The sequence below is a fragment of the Danio rerio genome, chromosome 7 (assembly GCF_049306965.1).
Source record: "Danio rerio strain Tuebingen ecotype United States chromosome 7, GRCz12tu, whole genome shotgun sequence".
Taxonomy (NCBI): domain Eukaryota; kingdom Metazoa; phylum Chordata; class Actinopteri; order Cypriniformes; family Danionidae; genus Danio; species Danio rerio.
In genome coordinates, this window is record NC_133182.1 from 43,640,164 (window position 1) to 43,653,952 (window position 13,789).

Here is a 13,789-nt window from a genome sequence, read left to right on the forward strand (position 1 = left end):
TCGTGGGACAAAACAATTGCCGCCTCTGTCTCCAGATCCGAAGGTCGTAAGTTCAAATGAGGTGCCAAAGGTTGAGATTAGCAGAGGTTTGTAAAAACGTGGAAGGCCCCTTTCAGGTGTGCTTGAATTCAGCCACCTTCAAGTCAAACTGCAAGCCTTGAGCTCTGTTTATGCTTGTGTCTAGCTTGCCGTTGAGGACTGTGATAAGGACCTCATGGTTTTTGGTAAAAATTTGCGGATTTCTGCAGAATTATTTTGGGAGTATCCAGCGGAGTATCATAACTTACACTTTAATATATTACATAAAAAGTAATAAATTACTGAATAAAAACTGAATAAATTCAGATTTACACATTTACTCTAGTAAATAAACAAAATTTATAATGGGCTAAAAATCTGCACAAATCTGCTAAATTCTGCAGAAAATCTGCGGAATTCTGTGCGCGCAGATTCCGTGTGGGCCTAATCATGTGTGTTGTTGTATAGTGTTTTATGGTGGTGTATCTTTTAGTTATAAGGATTCATCACCTTCCAATAGCGCAAGGGTTAATCACTCACCTTTCACGCCGGTGACCCGGGTTCTATCCTAGAGTGAATCAAGTGTGTATCTCTATAGAATGTATGTTTATAAAATGTATCATGTGAATTAGTATGGAATGTATTGTGTGTGTATTTGTATACAATATAACATTTGTATTTGTATAATGTATAGTATATATATATATATATATAATGTATTGTCTGTGTTTCTGTAGATGTTTAAAATGGATTGTGTATATGTGTAGAATGTATCGTGTGTACATGTATAGAATATATCGTATATATACAGAATGTATTGTGTGTGTGTTTCTGTATATGTATAGAATGTATTGTGTGTGTATTTGTACAGAATATATGTATCGTGTGAGTACATGTATAGAATGTATAGTGTGTATAGAATGTATCATATGTGTTTCTGTATGGTGTTATAAAGGTTCATCAACTTCTAGTAGCTCAGTGGTTAATCACTCACCTTTCATGCCAGAGGCCCTTGTGGAACAAAACAATTGGCGCGTCTGTCTCCAGATCCAAAGGTTGAGTATAGCAGTGGTTTGTAAAAACGTGGAAGGCCCCTTTCAGGTGTGCTTGAATTCAGCCACCTTTACGTCAAACTTATGCTTGTGTCTAGCTTGCCTTTGAGGACTGTGATAAGGACCTCATGGTGCAGCGGTAGTCGATTTCCTAGCTTTGTGCTCAGTTTATGCTTGTGTCTAGCTTATTGTTGGGCACATTCACACAGGACCTTGTGGCGCAACGGTAGCGCGTCTGACTCCAGATCAGAAGGTTGCGTGTTCAAATCATGTCAGGGTCACAGGTGCTAAGCTTGGCCTGATTTATGAAGTAGTGGAAGGCACCATCTAGGAGTGCTTATGTTCAGCAACATCTAAGTCAGATTCCAAGTCTTGTGCTTACTTTATGCTTATGTCTGGTTTGTCAATGAGGACAGTGGACAGGACCTCATGGGACATAAAAGTAGCGTGTCTGACTCCACATCTCAACGTTGCGTGTTTACGTCACCCCAGGGTCACAAGGATTGACTTTAGCAATTGTTTGCAAAGTTATGGGAGGCACCTTTTAGCTATGCTCACGTTCAGACACTTTTAAGTCAAACTCCAAGCCTTGCGCTCAGGTTATGCTCCCTGTCTAGCTTGACAACGAGGTCTCTGATAAGGACTCTGTGGTGTAGCTGTTTTGCGTCTGTCCCCTATTCAAAAGGTTGCATGTTTAAACCTTGCCGAGATCACGGACGTTGAGTTCATCAGTTTTTTTTTAAAGTTGTGGAAGGCAAAGTTTACGAGTGCTCAGTTTTAGCCACTGCTAAGACAAATTTCCGTTTTTGTTCATTTTATGTTTCTGGCTTGTTTGTCGACAGCGGCTGTGAGCTGGGACCTTTTGCGCAATGGTAGCGCATCTGACTCCAGATCAGAAGGTTGTGTTCATCAACTTCTAGTAGCTCAGTGGTTAATCAGTCACCTTTCATGCCAGAGGCCCTCGTGGAACAAAACAATTGGCGCGTCTGTCTCCAGATCCAAAGGTTGAGTATAGCAGTGGTTTGTAAAAACGTGGAAGGCCCCTTTCAGGTGTGCTTGAATTCAGCCACCTTCACGTCAAACTTATGCTTGTGTCTAGCTTGCCATTGAGGACTGTGATAAGGACCTCATGGTGCAGCGGTAGTGGATTTCCTAGCTTTGTGCTCAGTTTATGCTTGTGTCTAGCTTATTGTTGGGCACATTCACACAGGACCTTGTGGCGCAACGGTAGCGCGTCTGACTCCAGATCAGAAGGTTGTGTGTTCAAATCACGTCGGGGTCACAGGTGCTAAGCTTTTCCTAATTTATAAAGTAGTGGAAGGCACCATCTAGGAGTGCTTACGTTCAGCAACATCTAAATCAGATTCCAAGCCTTATGCTTGTGTCTGTTTTGTCGATGAGAACAGTGGACAGGACAATTGTTTGTAAACATGTGCGTGGCACATCTAGGAGTGCTTGCTTTCAGCCGTTTTAAGTCAAATTCCCAGCCCTGTGCTTACTATACGCTCGAGTCTTGCTTGTTGATGGGAATGGTGGACAGGAGCTCGTGGGACAAAACAATTGGCGCCTCTGTCTCCAGATCAGAAGGTCGTAAGTTCAAATGAGGTGCCAAAGGTTGAGATTAGCAGGTTTGTAAAAACGTGGAAGGCCCCTTTCAGGTGTGCTTGAATTCAGCCACCTTCAAGTCAAACTGCAAGCCTTGAGCTCTGTTTATGCTTGTGTCTAGCTTGCCGTTGAGGACTGTGATAAAGACCTCATGGTGCAGCGGTAGTCGATTTCCCAGCTTTGTGCTCAGTTTATGCTTGTGTCTAGCTTGTTGTTGGGCACATTCATACAGGACCTTGTGGCGCAACGGTAGCGCGTCTGACTCCAGATAAGAAGGTTGCGTGTTCAAATCACGTCAGGGTCACAGGTGCTAAGCTTGGCCTGATTTATAAAGTAGTGGAAGGCACCATCTAGGAGTGCTTACATTCAGCAACATCTAAGTCAGATTCCAAGTCTTGTGCTTACTTTATGCTTATGTCTGGTTTGTCAATGAGGACAGTGGACAGGACCTCAGGGGACATAAAAGTAGCGTGTCTGACTCCACATCTCAATGTTGCGTGTTTACGTCACCCCAGGGTCACAAGGATTGACTTTAGCAATTGTTTGCAAAGTTATGGGAGGCACCTTTTAGCTATGCTCACGTTCAGACACTTTTAAGTCAAATTCCAAGCCTTGCGCTCAGGTTATGCTCCCTGTCTAGCTTGACAACGAGGACTCTGATAAGGACCCTGTGGTGTAGCTGTTTTGCGTCTGTACCCCATTCAAAAGGTCGCATGTTTAAACCTTGACGGGATCACGGACGTTGAGTTCATCAGTTTATTTTTAAAGTTGTGGAAGGCAAAGTTTACGAGTGCTCAGTTTTAGTCACTGCTAAGACAAATTTCCGTTTTTGTTCTCAATTTATGTTTGTGGCTTGTTTGAAGACTTTGAGAAGGACCCTGAGCCGCAAAGGCAGTCTGTCTGACTCTAGATCAGAAGCGTGCGTGTGTAAATCATGCCGGGGCATTAGGCTTAGCATTTTATTTTAAGTAGAGTAAGAAACCTTCCAGGAGTGCCTACATTCACCACTTTAAAGTCAAATTCCCAGCACTGTGCTTACCACATGCTTGAGCCTGGCTTGTCGATGAGGACTGTGGACAGGACCTTGTGGGACAAAAATGTGGTGCGTCTGACTCCAGGTCTGAAGATGGCATGTACAAGTTACGTGGAGGTCACGTTGATTGAGTTTAACGATCATTTGTAAAGTTGAGGAAGTCACCTTTTAAGTGTGCTGCGATTCAGCTACTTTCAAGTAGAACTCCTAGCCTTGAACTCAGATTATGCTCAAGCCAAGCCTGGCTGTGGAGCACTTTGGAAAGCATGTTTCAGTGCAAAGACAGTGCCTCTACATCCAGATCAGAGGCTCGTCAATTCAAATGGCCTCGCGGGCACAAGCATTGAGCTAACCAATTGTTTGTAAACATGTGCAAGGCACATCTAGGAGTGCTTGCTTTCAGCCGTTTTAAGTCAAATTCCCAACCATGTGCTTACTATACGCTTGAATCTTGCTTGTCGATGGGGATGGTGGAAAGGAGCTCGTGGGACAAAACAATTGGCGCGTTTGTCTCCAGATCCGAAGGTTGAGTTTAGCAGTGGTTTGTAAAAACGTGGAAGGCCCCTTTTAGGTGTGCTTGAATTCAGCCACCTTCAAGTCAAACTGCAAGCCTTGAGCTCCGTTTATGCTTGTGTCTAGCTTGATGTTGAGGACTGTGATAAGGACCTCATGGTGCACCGGTAGTTGATTTCCCAGCTTTGTGCTCAGTTATCATATTTGTATAGATCTATCATTTGTTTGTATATGGATAGAATGTGTGTATTTGTATAGAATGTATTGTGTGTGTACATGTATAAAATGTATGATTATAGAATGTATCGTGTGTGTATTTAAATAGAATGTATCATGTGTATATTTGTATTGTGTGAGTTATGTTTTTGTTGTAAGGGTTTATCAACTTCAAGTAGCTTGTGGCTAGTCACTCACCTTCACACCGGAGACCGGGGTTCGATCCCAGAGAGAATCAAGTGTGTATATCTATAGAATGTATTGTGCGTGCATATGCATGGAGGATATCGTGTGTGTATTTGTATAGAATGTATCATGTGTGTATATGTATAGAAATTATTGTGTGTGTATTTGTATAAAATGTATCATATATGTATAGAATGTATCATGTGTATATTTGTATAGAATGCATCGTATATGTATAGAATGTATATTTATAGAATGTATCGTGTGTGTTTCTGTGTTGTGTTATATTAATTTGTTGTAAGGGTTTGTCAACTTCCAGTAGCTCAGTGATTAGTCACTCACCTGTCACGCCGCAGACCTGGGTTCTATCCTAGAGAGTATCAAGTGTGCATATCTATAGTATGTATTGTGTGTGCACACGTATTGAGGATATTGTGTGTGTATTTGTATAAATTGGTCATGTGTTTGTATTTGAATTGAATGTATCATGTGTGTACATGCATTAATTGTATGTGTATAGAATGTATCGTGTGTGTATTTGTATACAATGTATCATTTGTGTATATGTATAATGTATCGTATATATATATAGAATGTATCGTGAGTGTTTCTTCATATGTATAGAATTTATTGTGTGTGTATTTGTATAGAATGTATCGTGTGTATATTTGTATAGAATGTATTATGTGAGAACATGTACAGAAGGTATGTTTATAGAATGTATCGTATGTGTGTTTGTGTATTTGTATAGAATGTATTATGTGTGCATATGTGTAGAATGTATCATGTGTGTATGGGTTGTGTATGTTTGTACAGAATGTATAATGTATGTATATGTAAAGAATGTATCATATATGTATAGAATGTATCATGTGCAGGGCCAGACGGAATCTGCGGACGTTTTTTTGCTATTTCTGCGGAGAATTTCAGTAAAAATCTGCAGATTTTGTGTGTGTACTTTCTGTAACAAGCGCATGTGCGCGGGACTTTCTTTTTCCCTGATGCTCGGATTTAGTTGGGATGCTACCTGTTTGAGCCTGGATTTATTTTTCTGCTGCTAGCACTGTATTTTTTTAACTCAACACGTTACAAGATGTCTTTCACGTGTATCCGGAATATGCAGGTGTAAGTAATATGAATCATCCACATATCTTTTGCGACTTCATTCAAGAGTTCACAGCTGATGATTTATAAAAGCTTGTTTGGCATGCTGTCCCGGGAGAGAGCCCCGAGCTCAAGGGCTCCTCGAGCCCGGGGCTTCCTCCCGTTGGCAGAGCAAGAGGGGAGCCTGAGCTCGGTGGATCTCAGAACTCCCTTTGCTGTGGTAGCTAAGGGAACACAAGGGATTAGACAAAGCTTGGTTGTTATGTATGTTGAATGTCTTTGGATGGTGGGAGGAAACCGGAGAACCCGGGGAAAACCCACGCGGACACGGGGAGAACATACAAACCCCTCACAGAAACACCCACCGGTCCTGTGGAACCAGGGATTGCAGTGTTCTTGCTGTGGGCCTCACAGTGCTAACCACTGGGCCGCTGTGCCGCCCAATCAGAGGTAAAGGAGGAGAATAGGGGAGGAGGGGTGTTTCTTCCAAACGAAGATAAAGTGAACTAAAAACTGTGGCTATTTATAGTAGCTTAGGGCTCATATGATTGGAAGTTAGAGATTAGCAAATGCGAGACCGGCCGTGATCCTCTTGAAATTAGTTTATGAATAAACTTCACTTATCTGAGATGTGAAACACATGGAAAAGCTGCCTGAAGACAATCAGTGCAGTCCCGTGCTCACACACATAAGAGACATGAACATGCTGATTGAGTGTGTGTGTGTGTGTTTACAGCAGTTTGACTGATAAATATGAATTTGTGTGAAGGCAACTGTGTGAAGGCTGTGCTGGACCATACGCAATCGCTTTTGTTTTTTCTGAATGCTACCTTAATATACAACTAGCTAAAACTCGCTTATTCAGAGGCGGGAAGTGGAGGATGTGCAACAACTTTAATCATAAGGTAAACACAAAACAAAAGGTTCCATCTGGAGCTCCTTTACAGGACTCAACACTTGTAAAATCTCACTCCATTGGGCTCGTGGCTCTCAGCAACGCCAACGCTCTTTACTGCTACCAAGCTGACCAATCACAGAGCTTGCGCTACACAACATTGTGACATGTAGTTACAGTTTTTAAGAGGTGCACATCAGCGTCAGCCATGGTGAGGGCTATGCAACCGTGTGAAGGCTGTGCCGGTCCATACACGTGTGCTTGATGCAGAAGTACAAATCAGCCTTAAGTGTGAACTCTTGAAATGTAAATAAATATCTGAGAGCTGCATTAAAAAGCTTAGGCTGCTAACTTGTTACCCTATGATGCAGTGACTCTGAAGGCAGCATTTTTACATGAAGACACATCATGAAGCAGACTTCTGAGACACCAAAATCATTTAATGATGTACAACAACAAAAAAAAAGAGAGAGCTTTGGTGATACCTAAGGGAATATTTGCTTACTACAATACTAAATTTTCACAGAAAGTCCCATTGAAGTGGAAAATGTTGGTCAAAAACATAAATTTACAAACAGTTGACACGCAAGAGGTGCTAAGAGATACAATATAACTTTATTTTATTTTATTTTTAGCTTAACTGTCAGAATGCTGCCTTCAAGATTAAAGGTACTTCATGAGACAGAAAATGTCTTGTTGCCTTCCTGCCTATAATGAAAAAGAAATAGCTGTTTGTTCTAGCTACGTATTTAAATCTCAAACAACAAATTTATAGCTAAAAATGACACAATTCTTAGTTCCTTCACTCAATTTAAAATCGTAAAAACCATTAAGCTAACTTTGCAATGGGATGACATGCAGGGATTGTGTGAAACCCAGCATTTTTTTGTGTTATTAGGTATATTAAAAACAAGTTTGCCAAATTCTTCTGCTAAATTGGAATGCTATAGTTATGATAAAGTACATTTCTAATACAATTTCTAATATTTATTTTATTTACATTGATTAATAATATAAAAAATACAAATTATGTTTTTTTATGTATAATATATTCAGCATAAAAATGCATATATTATATAAAATTAAACAATTTACAGTTACTTTTGCGTATGTGGTAAAAAAGGGCATCCAAGTAAAAATATTTGATTAAATTCTAACTAGATTTTTTTTTTTTGCTAAAAAAAATAGTTGAGCGGAATGTGTTGTTCCTAGTCTCTAGAATCCATGAACAAATACACAGTACAAATATATTATTCATAGTTTGTGTGTTGTCGTTGTTAAAGTGTGAGTAATAAATATTATATTAGTTCTGAGCCTTGTATTAGTCCAGTGGAGTCTTTCAGTAAGTTTTTAGCAGAGAATTCATTGGTGAAATCTCCTACCACTTCACTCTTCAACTAGATTTTTAACATAACAGAGAATACAAAAAACACAATGACGGCAATGAACAACCATTTGGGTTTTCCAAAGAACTCTTCAGTATCAATTCTTACAAGAGCAATTTTATATTGTGATCATTTTAATTATGTACACAGCCATATTTCCACTATAAAGTGCTATTTTTTTTTGTAGAATGCAAAGTTTTTTTTATTGGAGTTAAATGTTCTTTACCAAACCATCAGTGCCTAAAGAAGCTTTGTTTTTAAAACATTGAACAAGTGGCATATACACCAAAGTAACCAAAACAGAACATCACAAAAACTGCAAGATTGTGCTATAAAGACAAAGTATTTGCTTTCTTCATACAGATAAAAGTGATAATCATGTCAAACAAATTCATCTTCAATGAAAGCGGTAGCTGGAAACTGAAATGTTGTCCGTTTTCCACTGCGTACTGTTACTGATGCAATGGCGAGCAACACTGTATGCTTTACACTTGTGTATATATATAAAAAAAAAAAAAAGCTTTTTCATAACAGTATAAACACGAATACACTTCTTTATTATTAAAGGTAAATGCCTATTGATTTGTTACTTGTCAGTTTAGCTTTTCTTCTTTTTTTTTTTCCTCCCAGTGCACTCTCTTTAAACCTGCAGGGTTATGTTTACAGCACAATGTCCTGAGGAAATCCACAGACCTGATATTTACCCAGGATTCCCTGCAATATTAGATAAATAAAATGTAATTTTCCTGTGCAAATATGTGTGAAATTAAATACACAAAAAGGGACGGCTTTACAGTCACTGGATTTATCTTGGCCATATTTACTTATTTTAGAGTATGTTCAGCTAGCAAGAGAGAATATCGTGTCACTGTGTTTAAGACGTTACATGTCTGAATGACTGTGGAGTTTTGTCAAAGTCTTTGTACAGTCCATTTTGTTAAGGATGAGCTTAGTTGTCAACCAAAGAAAGATGTATCAGGATTCAAAACATTTAATATGTTTAAACCGGAGCAAAAATGGAAGCAGAGTTTGCATTTTGAGATGGGATTACACAAATCACTCTGTATAAAAGCATACTGAGGCTCTGCAACAGGCTGACATGTAGCATTTGGTTATGATGGATGTTGCAATATTGTTAACTCATATGAGATTTCAGATCTCAGATAGTGAGAGGACTTCCAGTTGTGATTATTATCAATGTAGTAATTGGAAAGGAGCCCATCATTCGCAATGAACTTATCTCTACCTCATTCTTTTTCTTAGTGCTGTTCTGGCTCACCTTGTTTTCTAACAAAATTTTCAACTGTTGCTTTATTGCAGAGCAGTTATTAATAACTGGTGAAGAATCAGGTTGTTTTCACACCTGTAGATCTCCTGTTCCAATATAGGTATTAAAACTGTTAAAATGTTTATTTATTTATTGTAATTTTTTAATGGCCTTAAATAAAAAAATTTTAATGGCCTTTTAATGTTCTGTGTATGTCAACGATCCCCTCTTTGGTCAAACTGCTTATATGTTCCTGGATTCCACTTCTATCAGTCTTTTTTCACAATGGATGCACGGTTAAAACAACAGCTTTGCCTCTCATTGTGGCTTCTTTGTAGCTGTTGGTACACACTTTATCATTCTAATCCTTATTCAAGTCTTTGCTTGCATGTCTTAGAAGGTTAAGAAATGTGTTTAACAAGGTTAATTTTCAGAAGCATTTGCAAAAAAACAATACTTTATATTAAAAAAAAAGAAAAGAAAAAAAGGGGGATTAGTTAGTTTATATTTGAACACATGAAGGCCTAATCCCAATTCTATTAATTTACCCCTACCCCTTCCCTTCAATCCTTGAAACAGAGTGTGAAGGGTAAGGGCTTCAAAATGTAACCCTAAAAAACAGGACACCACTACAACACCTGTACACCTCATCATGTCATCGCGAGCTTATATGAGATGGTCTTATCATAATGATGTAATGTGGCATAAGATTATAACTGTACTGTGTATTTACACCGTGGCCATAATTATCTATGTAAACACCCGAAAACAACATTAGCATTATACCCGACACACATTTTTCTTAAAAAGCATGACCGTAAAGCATGAACACCATTATGAATGTAATAATAATAATAATAATAATAATAATAATAAACTTGTGCAGCACCTGGCTAACGTGTGCAGCCATGTTGCTACTGTAGCTGGTGTATTCTGGGAAATTTCAAGGGCTATTAGCCCTTCCCCTTAGCCCTACGCCTTCAAGCCAAAGAGAACAGGGAGACGCCTACCCCTTCGCGTAAACACGCAAAACAAAGAGTAGGGGTTATGTCTGCAATTTATAACTAAGCGGATTTTGATTATTCCCTTATACTTAAATAGTTGCTAAAACTTTATATAAAATTCTAAATTAAATCACTCAATACAATTTACCTAATGTTCTGAAAACTATCACACGTTAATGTCTAGAAAGATAAGATTTAGCATTTTGGACAGTGTCAACTGAAGAGAGACTCTGAGATTTCAAATAAGCAGTACAGTAATATGAATATCACTTTCAAATCGTATAAATTCTTTAGCAGTAAGTAGATTCCCCTCTAACAAAAAAAAAAAAAACTATTATAATTCTTAGACTTTTTACATTTACTTGGACTATTACAGTGTTGAATACATTATTTTGCATGTACAGTTACTTAAAAAACAATAATATACAGTGCTTAGCAATATTGAGTACACCCCATTTTGAAAATGAATATTTGTATCCATTGCTCAGTGAATATAGGGAATGTATTTTGGTGCATCTAAACAAAACAGATATATTAAACAGATATATTTATTAAAATAATATTTCAGTCACCAAACATATTAAGAAAATTGAAAGATATCACAATTATCTTAACTAAAAAAAAGAAAACCTACAAAATGTCAAATGAAGTTTCCATTTTTTTTTTTTTTTTGCTTATCTTGATTTGTATTTAATATTTTTCTATAATATATAAATTAGGGTGTACTACTTTTTGGACTGTTATCATAAGTTATTTTGTTAGATAAGCTCCAGATTTGGCTTCAGTACTGACTAATGCATATGCACAAATATAATATTGTATTGCTTCCTTTTAAAAATAAGAATTTAAAAAATAGATTTGTGAGGGGTGTACTTACATATATATTGAGCACTATACATTTCTATGTTGTGTCCTGATCTTATACCTTTCACTCTCTTTTCTCCTCTTTAATTTTATCATTCACATAAGATAATGGCAATGGCCAAAATCAAGTCACTTACTTTTGTTTTTAATATTTAATTTCACTTAGATGTGTACTGCAACAGAGAATAATAGAGAGAAAAAAAATGCACTCAACTAAGCAATTCTCTCCTTTATTCTAAACTAAAGACCGCCTGAAAATACCATCATTGCCTGCCTCCACCGTCTCTATGAATAACATTTTAAAAATGCAAATAGTAATGCAAATAGACCAAACAATTATTACTGCAACAACTCCACAGGCAGGCGTAAAAAGGGATAGTGTACTCATTAGTGTTTATAACGTCTACCAATAATTAATAGAGACAGCAACATGAAAGCGCTGCAGACACAAGTTCTCCTCCACCGGCTGTTCTCATGATGTATGAAAGCGCAAGAATTACCATATTTTAGGAACCCAATTGCTACCTGAGCCAAAGACTATCAAATTCTTTATTTCTCCCTGACGGTTAAACAAACACGCGCACACGCGCATACACGCGGGCCCCTGTATTTGGTGAAAATGAACGTCCGCAGCAATAAAAATGATGTATTGAGCAAAGGTTACTCTCCCTTTTAAATGCTAATTGTTCTGCCAACAGTATTCATTTGCCTGGGCTCCCAAAGGGCATGCATCCATTTTGTTTCCGCTCCAAGCAGATGTGGGGTCTTGGTTTTTTGTGTGTGGGTGTTTGTGTGTGTGTGTGTGCGAGAAAGCAAGATAGAGAAAAAGAGCGTTCCCCGTGTTTATGCATCATAATTAGCGGCGCCTTGTTTGTCGTCATAACCTACCGAAATGTAAAGACCCGAAAGATGAGACGGTGTGTACAGGTGGCAGCAAGGAATCTACACAATGATCTCTCCCTCCAAAGCAGCAATGAAAGTGTCCCTTTAACTGTGAAGCTAAACAGTAATGAGGGTCACTTCTGCTCTCGGGCCCTGCCGCTGTACATTTCTTAAGGTTAAATGACATGACAGTGTTTAAGTAAGTCTTTCTCCTTAAAGGTCAAATGAATATTTTATCTTTGGCTGGGCTGGATGTATTGAAATGTTAATGTAAATACCACCGCTGCAGAGTCTGCAGGACAGCTTCAATAAAGGGAGGGATAGGAAAGGTCATATAATCCCCTACCAGTCTCTCATCCTTGTCGCTCAGCGTTGGTCCATGCCACTGTTTGAGACAAAGATATGACTCATTACAAAAAAACGGTCTTCACAGGTGGTCTAACAAATGGACTTTTGTTGGTTAAGGATCTGCTGACTAAGGGTGTGCTTATACTTGTTGATTTGTATGGTCCGGAGTAGAGATGCCAACAATTAATTGACGATAATCCTTTAATTCTATACTTCTAATCGATGGTTAATCAAGCATGGATGTCATTAGCGAGCAAAGTTTTCAGGTTGCATATGGATTGCATGCAATATGCTTGGAGAAACAAAATGGGGCATTATCATAATAATATGTTTCATGTATCATTTAATTTCAATAATTACTGAATATTTTTAACAATAAATTTAGGAATATGAGAATTGTTTGTTATTTAACCCCTTTTTTACCAACAATACTAAAGCAAATAGATTTGATAGTCAAAAACTAAAATGTTTAATCAAAATATCTGATCTTTTTCTAATAAAATAAACATAAGTGTTAAAGAGACACTTAAACTTGCTCAATAAAATTGTACAAAGTGTGTGCAATGGTAAAGCGTAAATACTGATCAATCAAAGCAAACTTTAGGGTGTGTATAATAATGATACAACAAACCTCAAACTCTGTAAATAACACAAATTTTGATGATTAAACCTGAGCTTTTAAGTAAAGGAACCAACCATCATTATTAAAATGCATACTTCAACATTATAAATTGTAAAGTTGAATGACTACATTACCCCCTATGCTAAAAATCTTTCAGATAGAAGCTAGTGGCTGTGATAAACAAGAAAAGAAACCAAAAAGCCACTCTAGTGACATCCTTTTTTAATTTACAATCTCTTCTTTTTTAACCTTTTTTTAATCGATATTGACAATGGTGTTCGGTCAATAAATTGATACCGATTTTATCCCCCAGCCCTAAATGATAATATGAATTACTCACCTTTATGTCATTCTAAATCAAAGAACTTCATTTATCTCTTAAATACAAATAGAGTTTGCTAATTTTCCATAGACAGCAAGGTTCCTGACTTGATTAAAGGCACCAGAAAGGCAGCAAAAGCATTCTCAGAATAGATCACTTAACTTTAGTGGTTCAATCAGAATATCATCAAACTTTGAGAAGTTTTTCAAAATGCAATAAAAAAAATTATGACTTTATTTAATAGTTTCTTCTCTTCAGTATCAGTATATTGCGCACATTCATGAGCACTGTGCACTGATGTAACCCCTCCCGCAGATGCCCACATGTGGCTTCCTTTGTTTAAAACAAAGCACAGGTGCATCCAAAGTAATATGTCAGCAGGCAGCCCAGTATAACATGCACATTCTTGAGAATGTGCACAATATACTGACACTGTGAAAATGTTTGCGCTTGGGTTAGTAATAGTATTATCT

General features: G+C 37.8%; 3 non-coding genes across 3 annotated transcripts; all 3 read left to right on the plus strand.

Annotated features, from left to right (window-relative positions):
• Positions 1 to 1,279: 1,279 nt before the first annotated feature.
• Positions 1,280 to 1,351, plus strand: trnaw-cca (transfer RNA tryptophan (anticodon CCA)). The gene has a single exon. It is a non-coding gene; the product is annotated as a tRNA-Trp (tRNA).
• Positions 1,352 to 2,280: 929 nt separating this feature from the next.
• Positions 2,281 to 2,352, plus strand: trnaw-cca (transfer RNA tryptophan (anticodon CCA)). Its single transcript has one exon. It is a non-coding gene; the product is annotated as a tRNA-Trp (tRNA).
• A 555-nt stretch (positions 2,353 to 2,907) lies between these two features.
• Positions 2,908 to 2,979, plus strand: trnaw-cca (transfer RNA tryptophan (anticodon CCA)). Its single transcript has one exon. It is a non-coding gene; the product is annotated as a tRNA-Trp (tRNA).
• Positions 2,980 to 13,789: the final 10,810 nt, after the last annotated feature.